Consider the following 16219-nt stretch of genomic DNA (forward strand, 5'->3'; position numbering starts at 1 on the left):
CTATCGGGATACGACTTTGTTTCGTTTGCCTGACCTCCCGGTCCATGATCTCTACTGGTTCTTCCATGAAGTTGACGCTCTCGTTGGTCTCGATCTCATCGAGTGGGATTACAAGAGTCTCGTCGGACAGACACTTTTTCAAGTTCGAGACGTGGAAAGTAGAATGTACGTTACTGAGTTTGCGTGGTAAGTTAAGTTTGTAAGCTACAGGGCCGATTCTTGCGAGAATCTCGAAAGGCCCTATGTACCTTGGATTTATCTTTCCACGCTTTCCGAAGCGTATCAAGCCCTTCCAGGGTGAGACCTTCAATAGAACACGGTCGCCCACCTGGAATTCCAACGGTTTCATTCGTTTATCAGCGTAGCTTTTCTGTCGGTCTCTAGAGGCTTTCAATCGTTCACGAATCTGAACGATCTTCTCTGTCGTTTCCCGTATGATCTCCGGACCTGTGAGAGTGCTGTCAGGAACTCGTCCTTTAGCTAACTGGGTATCACCCACCTCAGCCCAGCACAGAGGGGATCTGCACTTTCGGCCATAGAGGGCCTCGAATGGAGCAGCCTTTATACTCGTGTGATAACTGTTGTTGTAGGAAAATTTGACAAGGGGTAAATGAGTATCCCATGCTTTCCCAAAGTCGATCACACAGGCTCGCAGCATATCTTCCAAGGTTTGGATAGTCCTCTCACTTTTCCCGTCTGTCTGTGGATGGTAGGCTGTACTCATGTCCAGCCTAGTTCCTAGGGAACTTTGTAACGACTGCCAGAACCTCGAAGTGAATCTACTATCTCTGTCCGAGATAATGGATATGGGAACACCATGCAGTCGTACAATCTCCCTAATGTAATTTCTTGTAAGCTTCTCCATCTTGTCTGTTTCCTTGATAGGCAGGAAGTGTGCTGACTTGGTCAATCTATCGACGATGACCCATATGGTATCAAGTCCACCCGTTGTCTTGGGCAACTTGGTTATGAAGTCTATAGCGATCCGCTCCCACTTCCATTCCGGTATCTCTGGCTGTTGTAGTAGACCGGAGGGTTTCTGGTATTCGACCTTGACCTTGGCGCAAGTAAGGCATTTACTCACGAAGGTAGCAATCTCTGCTTTCATGTTAGGCCACCAGTATAGCTTTTTAAGATCCAGATACATCTTATATGAACCTGGGTGGACGGAATAACGAGTGTTGTGCGCCTCGTTCATGACCAAGTCTCTGAAACCTCCAAGTTTCGGGGTCCAGATCCGATCCATGAAATAATAAGCTCCGTCACCCTTAACCTCCAAGTTCTTATCCATCCCTCTCAGGGATTCACCCGCCACATTTTCAGGTTTCAAAGCGTCGATCTGAGCCTCCTTAATTTGCGTGGACAAGTGTGAATGGATAGACATAGTCAATGATTTGACTCTACGACCAGAATATTCTTTCCGACTTAGGGCGTCAGCTACTACGTTGGCTTTACCCGGATGATAACGAATTTCGCATTCGTAATCACTGAGTAGCTCGACCCACCGTCGTTGTCTCATGTTGAGCTCTTTCTGGTCGAATATGTGTTGTAGGCTTTTGTGGTCTATAAAGATAGTGCTTTTTGTTCCATACAGGTAGTGTCTCCAGATCTTCAGAGCAAACACTACTGCTCCTAGTTCAAGATCGTGTGTGGTGTAGTTGACCTCATGTGTCTTCAGCTGTCTCGAGGCATAGGCGATGACCTTACCTCGCTGCATCAGAACACATCCGAGTCCTTGATTTGACGCATCGTAATAGACAATGAAGTCTTCTATCCCTTCGGGGAGGGATAGTATTGGTGCGGTGCACAAGGCTCGCTTGAGCGTTTGGAACGCTCTCTCCTGCTTCTCTTCCCAGTCAAAGGCCATGCCCTTCTGGGTCAGTGTCGTAAGAGGTTTCGCAATGCGGGAGAAGTTCTGAATGAACCTGCGATAGTAGCCAGCGAGGCCTAGAAACTGACGAATTTCTGTAGGCGTCTTCGGTGCTGACCAACTCTCAATGGCTTTAATTTTGGAAGGGTCCACGTGTATTCCCTCTTCGCTAACCACGTGCCCTAAGAATTCGACTCTTCGGATCCAAAATTCGCATTTCGAGAACTTCGCATAAAGCTTCTCCGCACGCAGGGTTTCTAAGACTAGTCGCAGATGTTGACTATGCTCCTCCTCACTACGAGAGTAGATAAGTATGTCATCGATTAAGACAATGACGAACTGATCCAAGTAAGGACGACACACCCTATTCATTAAGTCCATGAATACTGCGGGCGCGTTTGTTAATCGGAACGGCATCACTACGAATTCGTAGTGCCCATAACGAGTTCGGAAGGCTGTCTTCGGAACATCCTCCCCTAGCACTCGTAGTTGGTGATATCCGGATCTTAAGTCGATTTTTGAAAAGAAGTTCGCCCCTTGAAGTTGGTCAAATAAATCGTCAATACGAGGCAAAGGATAACGATTTTTGATGGTCAGTTTGTTGAGCTCCCTGTAGTCGATGCACATAAGAAACGATATGTCTTTCTTCTTGACGAACAAGACTGGAGCTCCCCAAGGTGAGAAGCTTGGTCTTATAAAGCCCTTGCTGAGCAGTTCGTTAAGTTGACAGGATAGTTCTTGCATCTCTGCAGGTGCTAGACGATAGGGCGATTTGGCTACGGGGGTAGCCCCTGGAACTAAGTCGATTCTGAACTCGACTTGACGTTGCGGAGGTAATCCTGGGAGTTCTTCTGGAAAGATGTCGGGAAAGTCGCGTACTACTGGAATGTTCTGAATGTCTTTCGTTTCTTGGCTCACATCGACCACATGAGCAAGGAATGCGCGACATTCCTTTCGCAAGAATTTCTGAGCTTGAATGCTCGAGATGATACGAAGGTTCGTGCCGGGTTTTTCGCCATATACTACTAGAGTTTCGCCAGACGGCAGATTAAGGCGTACAGCCTTCTCGTAACACATGATTCGGCACGATAAAGACTCAACCAATCCATGCCGATTATGACGTCGAAACTTTTAATTGAGATTGGCATGAGATCGATTGAAAAAGAATGGCTATCTAGTGTAAGGGTACACCCTATGAATACACTGCTAGTGCCCTCTGTCTTTCCATTAGCCATTTCTACAGTGAACGGTTCTTTAAGTGCTCGTGATTTTTGCTTAAGTAAATGAGAAAATTTTTGATTCACGAAACTCCTCTCCGCTCCACTATCAAACAGAATGCATGCATAAGAGTTATCGAGGAGAAACGTACCAGTGACCACTGTGGGGTCGGCAACCGCTTCCTCGTGGCCTATGGCCAGAACTCTTGCCACTCCACCGGCATTCCCTGCCTTCGGGCAGTTCCTTTTGTAGTGGCCTACCTCGCCACAACCGTAGCAAGCTTGGCCCACTCCTGTGCCGGGGACTTGGTTGATTGGCCTAGTCGGAGCTTTGCAGAAACGGGCATTGTGCCCCTTCCTGTTGCAGTTAAAACACTGCATTTCCCGACAGGCACCGACTTGGTGGAAGTTGCATTTGTTGCACTTAGGCAAACTTCCAGCGTACTGCTTTACCGGAGCAGCAGCGGTAGGTGCTATCGCAGCATGAACTGCCACGACCTGCTGCTTTTTGGCAGCCTTTGTCTTTCTCTTGTCATCCCAAAACTTCCGCTTGGAATCAGCGGTTCTGGAGGGTTCTGAGATGGCCAAGGTTGTTGTTGCAGCCGGGGTACGAACCCCATGGTCTATAAGCCGCTGTGCCAATCGCTTGGCACTATCAAATGTAGTGAGGTTTGAAGCCAAAACATTTCCCTGGAATGGATGCACCAGCCCCCATATGTATCTTTCAATCTTCTTCCCCTCTGTATGAACCATGTTGGGACAGAGGGCCACCAGTTCACAGAACCTGGCGGTGTAGGAGACTATGTTGGAGCCCTTCATGGTTAGGCTCCACAGTTATTCCTCTAGCTTTTGGATTTCGCCCCTCGGGCAGTACTCCTCAACCATTAGCTCTCTCAGAGCTTCCCAGCCCATAGCATTTGCCAATATAAGAGATAGTGACTTGACATGGCTATTCCACCATGTCAGGGCTTTTGACTCGAAGGTGCAAGCAGCAAACTTGACCTTGCTTCCCTCCGGGCATGAGCAGATCTCAAAGACCGACTCTATCTTTTCGAACCATTGCGAGAGGGCAATGACCCCGCCAGTCCCCTTAAAGGACAATGGCTTGCAGTTTGTGAAGTCCTTGTAGGAGCACTCTCTGGAGCGCATAGGGATTTCACCATGAGTAGATAGGACAGGAGTTCCTCCTCCAGTGGAACCAGAAGAATGATATTGTGCCATGGCTGTAGCCACAGCCGCAGCTACATCAGCATTCAGGGCTACCGTGTCGAATTGAGGAGCAGGTGGTGTTGGTGCGGGAGGATCGCGTCTTGTAGATTTACGAGGAGGCATTTTTCAACTATAAGATTAGAAACATGAAGGTATTGATAAGAATTTAAAAGAAAAATTGATGAGAATGAGTCATGGACTAACTCTCCATAGTCCAACAGCACAAATGAATAGCACGATTGAATGTAGATTTAGAACTAACAGATGATATCAATTGGATATAATTTCCATGAGATTAGATGTCTGTCAATGACACTGGAATTACAGATGTAATGAGTTCGGGAAAAATGACCTAGAAGTAGGTCTTACATCAACCAAAATGGAAAATTTTGACAGACTACTACCTAATCAAGACCTAACGGGTCAAAGATTTACAAGGATAGGAAATTAGACTAGAGTTTTTACACTAACTAGGTTACATCCAAAAGAGAAGTCGATGAGAATCTAACGGCGACGAGAACCACTAGAGTGAGTTCTTAAATCCGACAGTAGACGTTCTATGTCTCTCACGCGCCTATCAGATCTTGCTTGCTGAGCTCGAAGTTCCCTGACTTCAGCTTGGGTTTCAGCAAGTTCCCTCTGTAGAAATGCATTGCGGACCTGAGTCCTTTCATGAGCAGACTCTAGTTGGCGAATGCAGACTGTGTTAACGCCAGAGTTGGCGTCAATCTCCACGACTCGGTCGATGGCTGCTCGACCTTGCTCAGTGTTTCGAACAATCCTACGAACCATTATGGGTAGGACCCTGTCAGCTGAACCTCCCTCAGTGAGGTTATAGAAGCTTCTATCTCCATTGTAGGGTATGGGTTGACCCTGTTCCTAACTCCATCTGTTCAAGTTTGTGGCCCACAGAGGTGTGGGTCCTTGAAATGCTGGACGAGGGTTCAGGTTTGGGTCTTGAGCAGCTGGGGGTACGTTGTTGACTTCAGGCTCTGAGTCAGAACCATCAGAAAAGCCTTCAGCTTCGTGATCATCCAAAGGGATTGGGTGGTCATCTTCCGGCTCTTCTCCCAGCCATCCCGCATTGCCGTTGTTGGGGTAGTACGGGTCTCCGGGGATATGGAATCCAGCCATGAAATCTACGCGAGAAAAGGGATAAAAAATAACTAAATAGACGAACTAATTAGATAATTATAAGATGATCTTTATCAGTTACTTCAACATTTGCGTAGTGCATACCAGTCATATGTAACCAAGACAGGATAGGCCTTCGAATAAGTGACCCTAACTCTAAGTCCACAACCAAACAAGGAACATGAAGTAAAGCAAAGATCACAGATTCTAAGTCTATGATATCCTAGACACATATAACCTTAGCGTATCCACTCCGTAACTATTGACATACTTAATAAAGACCTTTAGTTCTCAGATAAATAATTAATAGTAACACAAAATACTCCTATAGTATTTTAAGTTTATGTTCTGTTCTACTGTTCTTGTTGTAGAAGTGTTGGTAAGTTTTTAGACTTGTTGCAACCTCACAACCATACTTAGGCACATGCTAATCACTCCTCGGATAATGTAGTTGATCAGGCTACATCTTCCCAGCATTGACCATATGTCTCTAACTCTACTTGTGCTGTCCAACAATCGTAATACTTTTGTTCTGTCCTAGTGACACTGATTTTAGTATGAATGCAGGTATGTATACTTAGTTAAATATTTTATTATTTAAAAGTATAAACTCTTTATCAGAGTATTTTAATCCCGCTGTGTTTATAGTTCGTATATCCTTTATGGGTTGATACACTCGATTCACTATAAACAATGCTCTGATACCAATCTGTCACACCCCAAAACCGGAACGACGGAAACGTTCGGGGGTGGAGGACGTCATGTTTAGTATCACAACAATGCAAAGTAGTAAACAAGAAATAACATCATCCATTGCATTAATAATATATTTTCATACAAGTGTGTTCTGTCAAGTTATATAGACACCAAAAATATACATCAAAATAAAAGATGAGTCTTGAACGAGCTCCATCTTCTCAAAACCTGGCTCCGGTGCCTGTCTACTGGTGACCTGAGAATACAAGTTATTTTGAAAGAGTTTATCAGCTTTAAAGCTGGTGATATCATAAGTATATTAATGTCTGTGTTTGTATGAAAGTGTTTGTAAGTCTTGTAATGTATAAGTTTTGTAAAAGTTTGTAATTGTTTGAACTCTCCTAGAAAACCCTATGTTTCCTACTAAAAGTAGCCTTCTACCAAGGCATCTAGTATCTGTGTGTGTGTCTCTTGTAAGAGTGTGTATTTTCCCAAATCTGATTATCATTAACCAAAAATATAGTTTTTACATTATTGTTTATTGTGTGAATATCACAAAGTAAATGTAAAGGGAAAATGAAATAGTACTGTAGTGTTGTATTAAGTAACTACTGACGTACTAATTACTTTAAACTATTTCTTATTTAAAGTACCATGTGATCGGCCTGTATCCTGCTACCGACTCTATAGTAAAATGACGATGTAAGACGTCGTAAGAAATGACGTTTGGCACCCGTAGACTTGCAAGTCCCACTGTAGCGAGCAGCAAGGTGTAGGATAGTCAATCCAGTATAGATCTATACACAAACTCATACGCTCCCCATTTAAGGAGATTCTGGATACAAAACGGGTCATGACAGGTAGTGCCATGCCCCCGTTAAGTGGCTCACATAACTGTAAGTAATGTATATGTATATGTATATGTATGTGCTAGCTGTATTGTGTGTTCTTTCTCTGTCTAGCATGTATGTTTTGTTTCTCATCACTGTGTATTATATTTGTTTCTCATCACTATGTATTATGTTTGTTTCTCATCACTATGTATTATGTTTGTTTCTCATCACTATGTATTATGTTTGTTTCTCATCACTATGTATTATGTTTGTTTCTCATCACTATGTATTAGTCATGAATGAACTGACTCATTGTATGTTTCATTGTTCTAGTAATAGTATCTTCCTAAACTATACCTATTATAGTTTACTAGTAATGTTGTTTGTGTATATGAACATGTTTGTATACCTTTGCTACCCAAAGGCATTGAACTGAATGAAAGAAGTAACCTTTTATATCTACACACATATACATGATATATAACTAGGATTCAAACGACATTCGGACAAATAACCCGAATACCCTAAGTCCACAACCAAACAAGGAACAGGAAGTAAGGTGAGCTATCAGTCCTAAGTCCTTTCAATCCTACTTATATAACTATATTTATACAGATACACAGAATATAAGTTAAAAGAGTTTAAGTAAAAGTATTTGATATGTAAAAGAGTTTGTAAAACAGTTTGAAGTAAAACAGTTTAAAGTAAAACAGTTTGATAACACAGTTTGAAAAGTAAGAAATTCACTTGTTTGGTAGTTATTAATCACATGTGATTGATATAATAACTATAATTGTTCAACTTGTATTCCCCCCCATAAAAGCATTTAAAAACATTTAAAAGGTTAATTAAGGGGTATGAACTCACCTGTAGTGAGTGGTTTGGATGAACTGATGATATAGGATTGCTAGGTGTCAAGTGAAGACTTGTACACACACAATGATCCTAGTTAACATATAATATCACATATATGTATCCAATTAGTCTTTAAACAACTCATTAACAAAGTTAAGACATCCTAGAACATGTAAAACACCTTATTTAAGTGCTATAAGTCCTAAGGATTGCATCTAAGTGTTGTAGGACATGGCTATTGAGTTTAGGGTTCAAGGGGACCCTTTATTGGAGTTTACAGTTTTGTGACCATAACTCATTGAGTTTACGATCGTAAACCCATGAGTTTACGGCCGTAAACTCATGTTTCTTTAACCATCTTGTGTTTTGAAGCCTTTAAGATCACAAGAAACATTCCTACTTCATGTTTAAGCCTTAGGAAGAGATTAGGGCACCATTTCACTCCTTTTAGGAGTTTACGGTCCTTGGACCATTTCCCTTTGGGTTTACGGCCGTAAACCCAAATGGTTTATGGTTTTATGATGTTTTCAAGTACTAAGCACATCGAGGAAGGGATCTAGGCTAATTTACAAGGCTTAGAAGGGACTAGGGCACACTTTGGCACCCTTTTTAGGGTTTACGGTCCAAGAACATCTTGGACCGTAAACACCTTTGATCCTTGGTTTCTTGGGTGTTTTCTTGATGTTTAGAAGTGTAAGAAGCTCTATAATACTCTAAGATAGAAGTACTTACTAGGTAGAAGCTTGAAAAGGTGCTAAAAGTCCAAGAACACTAGTGTGTGTTCTTGGTGTTCTTGGTGAAACTTGAAGATCTACACTTTTGCAATGATTTCACGGATGGAATCATGTTAGATCACTAGATTAAGTAAGATATCAACTTTTTAGGGCTAGAAACACTTACAATGTTGAAGATCAAGAAGAAAAGTCAACGATACTTGAGAGAGAATTGAGGTTTGGATCTTGAAATTGTGAAAAGTGATAAATAATGACTAAGTGTCATATTTATACCCTCTTTTAGGGTTTACGGCCGTAAACACCTTTGCTTAGGCCGTAAACTCCAAACTCTTGGAGTTTTGGAATAATATTATTGCACAATAAACCCTATGGCATCTTCTCTCCTGTTATCTCCTGAAGTACTAATCTTAAAATACTCAAACTTATTCCAAAAAGCTTGAAAATTAGCAGAAACAGTTTTGACTCCTATTGAAGTGAATGGTTGTACAGAATAGAAATTTCGGGTTGTCATAAATTTCGTCCCGAAATTAGCTTTCTTAGCCGTACTACTGGGGTTGCGCTCCTCGGATTGGTAGAATACCTACTCGTAGACCTGGAAACTTTGCCCTAGTGTTCCTGATAGGATTCGTACTTGGTCCATTTATCATTACCTCGTGTATACAAGTCGTATATAATCAGGGTTAGTAAGATGGTTGGATGTGTGACTCTGCCCCAGGTGCACAACCAAACAAGGAACAGGAGATAGGGCGGAAACACGCATACTAAATCTGCGTAATCATAATCATATACCACCCTCACGTATACACTGAATAGTGATAGTTGGGCTGTATTCGTCCATAGCCTCTGTGATCGAACTTGGTCTGCTGGACGAGTGGTATTTCGTGACGGTCTGCGGACATCTGACGATAAGGCTTCGAAGGACAAAGTACATCGGGGGTTTAGAATACGAAAGATAAAACTGAAGTTTAGGTCGGACTTTCGATACGAATGACGAAAGTTTCGAGAACTTGCCGATCGAGGCGATAGAAACATATGAACTCAGTATGGTGAGGACCACACCAACTTATGACGAAAGATAGTAACGGACTCTTTACTGAACAAAGTTTTGGTCAAATGAAAGAAACGTCTGATATACGATGATGTATCCCTTGTATGATCGATACTGTACTCCTAGTATGTTCGACTATGTACTCTTTGTAAATGTTCCCGTGTTTCCTGTTTTCTCTTGAAGTTAACACTCCTACGTATCGTATCGCTATGTGCACATACATACAAACGGAAGTGCTCTAATAACTGGTGGGGATACTTTATATCATGATCCTCCTTTGTACCACTACAATCGCCTGCCATATACAAGTTATAAATATTTAAGATGAACCAGGCAGTCGACTGAGTAACTCTGCCTTAAATTCTCAACCAATTAAGGAATGGGGACCTAAGCGGAGTCACTCACTCTAAGTCTGCAACATCTTAGTTGTTCACAACCCTGATGTATATGGTAAGCCATAATAGCTTCTCTAAACGGATCTTTTCGTTCTCTTGAATACTATGACCTATTTCAACATGTGAGTTATTATAATTACTTTTAGGTGTTATCCCTAAATTTTAATCTTATATGAATATAAATTAATTTTAAAAGTAATTACTATTTCGAAAACGTACCGCTACTCGTCGACGACTCCGGGGTAGATTCTCCTGTGGTGATCATCAGAATGCGTCCATCTGCGCCTGAGTTCCTTATTATCGAGCAGTCCCTCTGATAGTGTCCAGTCTCACCACAGCCATAGCAGGCTTGGTTTTCTTCAGCTCCGGGGACTTGGGAGATCGGTTGGGCCGGTGCCCTGCAGAAACGGACTGTGTGTCCCTTTCTGTGGCAGTTCAGACACTGCATTTCCCGGCATACTCCGGTGTGGTGAAAAGTGCACTTTCCACACTTCGGGAGGGTTCCAGCATAGCGACTGGCAGGTGCTGAAGCAGTAGACGTTGTAGCGGCGTATATAGTACTCGCTCGTTGTTCTTGCGGGGTGTCCTGTGTTGTTCGCTTCTTCTTCCTCTTATTCCCCGACTTCTGATTATAGTCCTCTTCCCTCGGTGGCTCGGGAATAGGGGCTTTTACACCATGACGGACTCCAAGGTCGATGAGTCGTTGAGCCAGGCGTTTAGCACTATCAACCGTGGCTGGGTTAGAAGATAACACATTTCCTTGGGTCGGAGCAGTCAGACCCCAAATGTATCTTTCTATCTTCTTGCTCTCCGGGCTAACCATCCCAGGGCATAGAGCTGCTAGCTCGCTGAACCGGTCAGTGTAGGTCACTATGTCTGAGCCAACCATAGTGAGATCCCACAACTCTCGTTCTAGCTTTTGAATTTCGCCTAACGGGCAGTATTCCTCCTGCATTAACTCTTTTAGGTTTTCCCAACCTATTGAGTTAGCCACTGATAGAGTCAGTGACTTAACATGGTTGTTCCACCATCTTAGGGCTTTGTTGGAGAAGGTGCAAGCAGCAAACTTTACTTTGCTCTCTTCTGGGCACAAACAGATTTCGAAGATCGACTCTGTTTTCTCGAACCATTGCAAGAGGGCAATGATTCCTTCAGTCCCATTAAAGGACAATGGCTGGCATTTGGTGAAGTCCTTGTAGGAGAACTCTCTCGAGCGCATGGGGACCTCACCCTGAGTAGAGTCTGTAGGCGTTCCACCTCCGCTGGTATTGATGGAGTGATATTGAGCCATGGCTGTTGCCACAGCCGCAGCCACTGCAGCGTTTATAGCTGCCATATCGATTTGCAAAGGAGGCGGCGTTAGAGTTATCGGAGTAGTGCGTCTGTTTGATCTACGAGGAGGCATCTTTTCTAAAAGAATACAAAGATGAGACGGAATAAGTCTAAAGCAATGGACACAAGCCGAAAGCGGGAAAAGACAAGGTTATCCTAGTTCTGGATGTATCGGGTCCTGACTTCCACAGGGTTCTAGAAACAATTCATAAAAGAGTCTATACCTAATAAACTCTATGAATTTGAAAAGACTATCCTCGAATGAATATCTGTTTCCTGAATATCCGTTACCAGCTGCATGTAAGAAAATAATCTTAACATATAATGTGAGCAGTGTTTCCACTCGCTCATTTAACAAGAGTATTATTTAATAGTGTGACGTGTAAGACGTTTTGGTTACTTTGGCTGATCCCTCTTTGAAAACTTCTCATGAACTTGTTCTTGTTCCTCCTGGACTCTTCTGTTGTCTACTATGAGGGAGTGGTTACATTTATCTGGGCTTGTCGTGCGAGAATGAAAGTGACTAAAGAATCTATAAGCTTTACGGTAACTTTATGGGGTGATCCTTACGGAGTCCTCCTATAATTGTACAATGTATACAAGTTTGTATACAGTTGAAGATTAAATAGACCTTCGAATAAGTGGTCCTACTCCAAAACTACACCCTTAAGAGGAATGGATAGCGAAGCGTAGACCACAGATTCTAAGCCTATAAGATCTTAATTATACATAAAACTTTAGGAATATACATTGCAAGATTATAGACCTATCCGTAAGGGTCTTTTATGTTATCACATAAGTTATTTATATGGACTAAAATACTCCTATAGTATTTCAACGTAATGTACTTCGTATGTTCTAAACTCGTTATCGTGCTATCGTATCATAGAATACTCCTATAGTATTCTAACTCTAAATGTACTTGTTCTGGCGTTCTCTTGACTGGTGTTTAGGTAAGTTTTAACACTGTTGCAACACCACATCCTTTCCAAACACATGTCGGTCACATCTCGAATGAATATAGTTGATCAGACTATATTGATCCTAGCTATGATTACATAACTGTTCAGGTTGACGACAGTGCCCAACCTTTAAATACTTTCGTTCTGTTCTCCTCGTGACACTAGTTCTATTATGTACATGTATAAGCAAGTAGGTATATTTTATAACTTGTAGTTATACTCTAAAAATATATCATTATCCAGAGCACTTAAGCCCCATTGTATTTATAGTTGTATATCTTTTATCGGTTGATATACTTAGTTCACTATAAACAATGCTCTGATACCAATCTGTCACACCCTAAAACTGGAAGGGCGGAATCGTTCAGGGGTGGAGGACGTCATGTTTAGAATGTGTGTGTTCACAAAACATAGAATTCATAAACAAATAACAAAACAAGACGAAGCTATTATGCTTCATCTTCTGAATCCCCAACACGAGCACCTGTCTAATAGTCTCCTGAGAATACAAGTTATTTGAAAGTGTTGATCAGCAATTAAGCTGGTGAGTTCATAAGAGTTTAGTGATGTGAGTAAGTTGTAAAGTGTTGTTGAAAATGTAGATGTAAAATGGTGTAAGTTGTAAGTTTTGTATTGAAAAGATCGCCTGTTCCTCTAGAAAATCCTATATTTCCTACTTTGATGGAAGTTTAAGTAAAATGTCACTACAACCCTTTCTATGGGTACTAAGTGGGTACAAGTTATATAAGATTCAGATTAAACAAACAATCGATTGTGCGCATCTGCCCTAAGCTCACAACCAAAAAAGGAACATAAATTAAGGCGGATAGCACACATCCCATTGGTTGTTAGATCATCGTCGTATATAAATCTAGTGTATTCACTTGTTACTCATGGAGTTAATTGTAATGGTTACTTTGTATCTAATGAAAATTTCTTTAAGAAAACCTATATTTCTTATAGTAAAATGGTGACCGCAGTGACTACTTTTATAATAGCTTAGTTTATACTGATATATATATATATATATATATATATATATATATATATATATATATATATAATCTAATATCGGATAGAAAGTTAATTGAGTGAATCTATTGGGTATTTGTTTTATATATAAACATGGTGTATAAACAAAGGTATTATAGAGTTACTCACCTAAGATCCTTTAAATTGTACTGGTTTAATAAAATGGATTAAACCCTTTACTGGGAAGTTTCTTGTTTTGTATACCAAAAGTACTGATTTTGGAAAGTATGTTTTGTACTAGAAAAACGGTGCTTTGACTCTGTGTCCTATAACCTGACCCACACCTGGTACCCTTATGATGACTTAATGTATACTGAGCATACATATATGTAGAATCGGATAGAAAATAGATTGGGTGAATTCGTTCCAAGCCCACAACCAAACAAGGAACAGGAAATGAAGCGGAGAGCACACATCCTATTACCTGTCGGACCCTATTGGTATATATATATATATATATATATATATATATATATATATATATATATATATATATATATATATATATATACTGTGATGTATACATTAAGGAATCATAAGACTAGCATTATGGTCCTTTCTTTTAAACGTAGCCTTCTACCAAGGCATCTTCTGTTAAACGTAGCCTTCTACCAAGGCATCTACCGATATGTGCTAGACTCGACTGTTCTGTTTGTCGTTTGTAAAAATGTATGTTTTCCCTAGTTTATAACTATCTTAACTCGAAAATAGTTTGAGTTTGACTTCCAAGTGGTACTGTCACTTTATGAAAGAAATGGGAAATGTAAGTACACAGTTGTCGTTTATAATGACGTGCGGATGTACTAATGACCTAAAACATGTTTGTTTTATTATGGTCATAATGTGAAGGCTAGAACCCCTACTAAACGTTCTCCCTGTCTAGAGATTAAGGGAACCAAACGCGACCTCTGCAAATTCTTGCAAGCCGTGTAATTCACATTTGTTATATGATCATGTATACTCAATATAACTATCACCTTTTGTTTAAAACAATGAGTTAGTGATCAATTGGTATAATTAGATCCTGTGTGTGTGTTCTCATGCTATAGCAACCTAACTTGTTTGTTTTGTACTGTATATTGTACGTTCTGTTTGTTTCTCATAATTGTGTGTTCTCTCTGTATGGTATTGTTTGTTTCTCTTCACTATATGTTCTGTATGGTATTGTTTGTTTCTCTTCACTGTGTGTTTGACTCATGTATGAACTGACTCTTTGTGTGCTTCATTGTACTAGAAGTAATGAATAGCATTCTCCTAAACTGTAGCTATTATAGTTTACTAATGTTCTACTTGAACTGTTATTGAAAACACTCATTTATCTACTAAGTTATGATTGTACTTTAAAAAACAGAGTTTTGTATAACTATAAAGTAACATAACTTTAAAAGAGTTTTTGAAATGTTTTGACAACTTATAAATGACATAAGTAACATTTTGAAATATGTTTATAACAAACATTTACACAATTATCATTGTGTTCAACTTGTATTCCCCTCTTAAAACATTTAAAACAGTTAAAAGATTCATTACGGGGTATGAACTCACCTGATGTGGGTGATTCAAACGGGTATGCGTGTAAGGATGATAAGTTCCACGAATGAAATCCCGAGACACAATAAGTCCTAAATGACATATAAGGACACATATTGACATTAATATAGTGTTTATAAACAACTATATTAAAGGAAACACTTTCCGGGACTAGGAAACACCTTGACCAAGTGTTGGAATCACATGTGATTCAACCAAGGAAGGTAGAATGACACCCAAAGGAGTTTTCGGTCCAAGTAGGTTTTCGGTCCAAAGAGGTTTTCGGTCCATATGGTTTTCGGTCCAAATGGTTTTGACCGAAAACCCATGGTCTTTGATGCATAAGGTGATTTCCAAGGGCTTTCAACAATCAATGAAGTGTTCTAGACTCAATACTAAGTATTAGGAAAGGCTTAAAGTCATTTTGTACCCTTCATAAGGGTTTTCGGTCTAAGGAGATGCACTAGACCGAAAACACCTTTTTTTCTTGGATAATGACGATTTAAAGGCCCTAAATCAAGTATCCTTACTAGATAACAAGTATAGGAGATAGATACTTACAATATGGAAGCAAAGAAGGGTGTTTTCGGCCCAAAACACTAATGTGTGTTCTTGGTGTTCTTGGTGAAATGAAGAACACTTGAAGATTTAAGAAAATGGAATGATTTCATGAATGAAATCATGTAAGATCACTAGATAATGGAAGAGATCAACTAAACAAGGAAGGAAACACTTACAATCTTGAAGATCTTGAAAAAAATTTCAGATGATACTTGAGAGAGAATTGTTCTTGACTTGGAAATGGGAAAAATGACTAAAAATGACTAAGTGTCATTTATATACCCTTTAGGGTTTTCGGCCCTAACACTATTTTGTGCCGAAAACTCCAAACTCATGGAGTTTTATGACTTAAATGTTGCACAATAAATCCTAAAGTATACTTCCTCTAATTATCTTTTGAAGTAATAGGCTTTAGAACTCTCAAACTGACTCCAAAAAGCTTAAAATTAGCAGAAATAAATCTGACTTCTATTGAAGTGAATGGTTGTACAAGATAGAAATTTCGGGTTGTCACAGTCATACATAACAATGTAATACAAAATAACAGTTAGACCCAACTGGTCATCACAAATACAACTATTCTACCACACAGGTAAGAATAACTGAGCAGACTCACCTGATACTGATGACAGATGAATCACACACCTGAAGTACCAGAACTAGACTCCGTCTAATAACACAATAATTAACCCTAATTAATAACCAAGGTCCTAAACTCAAGTTACAAGTCCAAATCCCACACTAAGCCCGTTAATGGAAAAAAGACCATTTTCCCCTCCTATGGTCCACAACCCCAAATCTTGACCAAAAG

Source organism: Lactuca virosa, chromosome 5, assembly GCF_052849685.1.
Source record: "Lactuca virosa cultivar CGN04683 chromosome 5, Lactuca_virosa_CGN04683_v6, whole genome shotgun sequence".
Classification (NCBI taxonomy): Eukaryota; Viridiplantae; Streptophyta; class Magnoliopsida; order Asterales; family Asteraceae; genus Lactuca; species Lactuca virosa.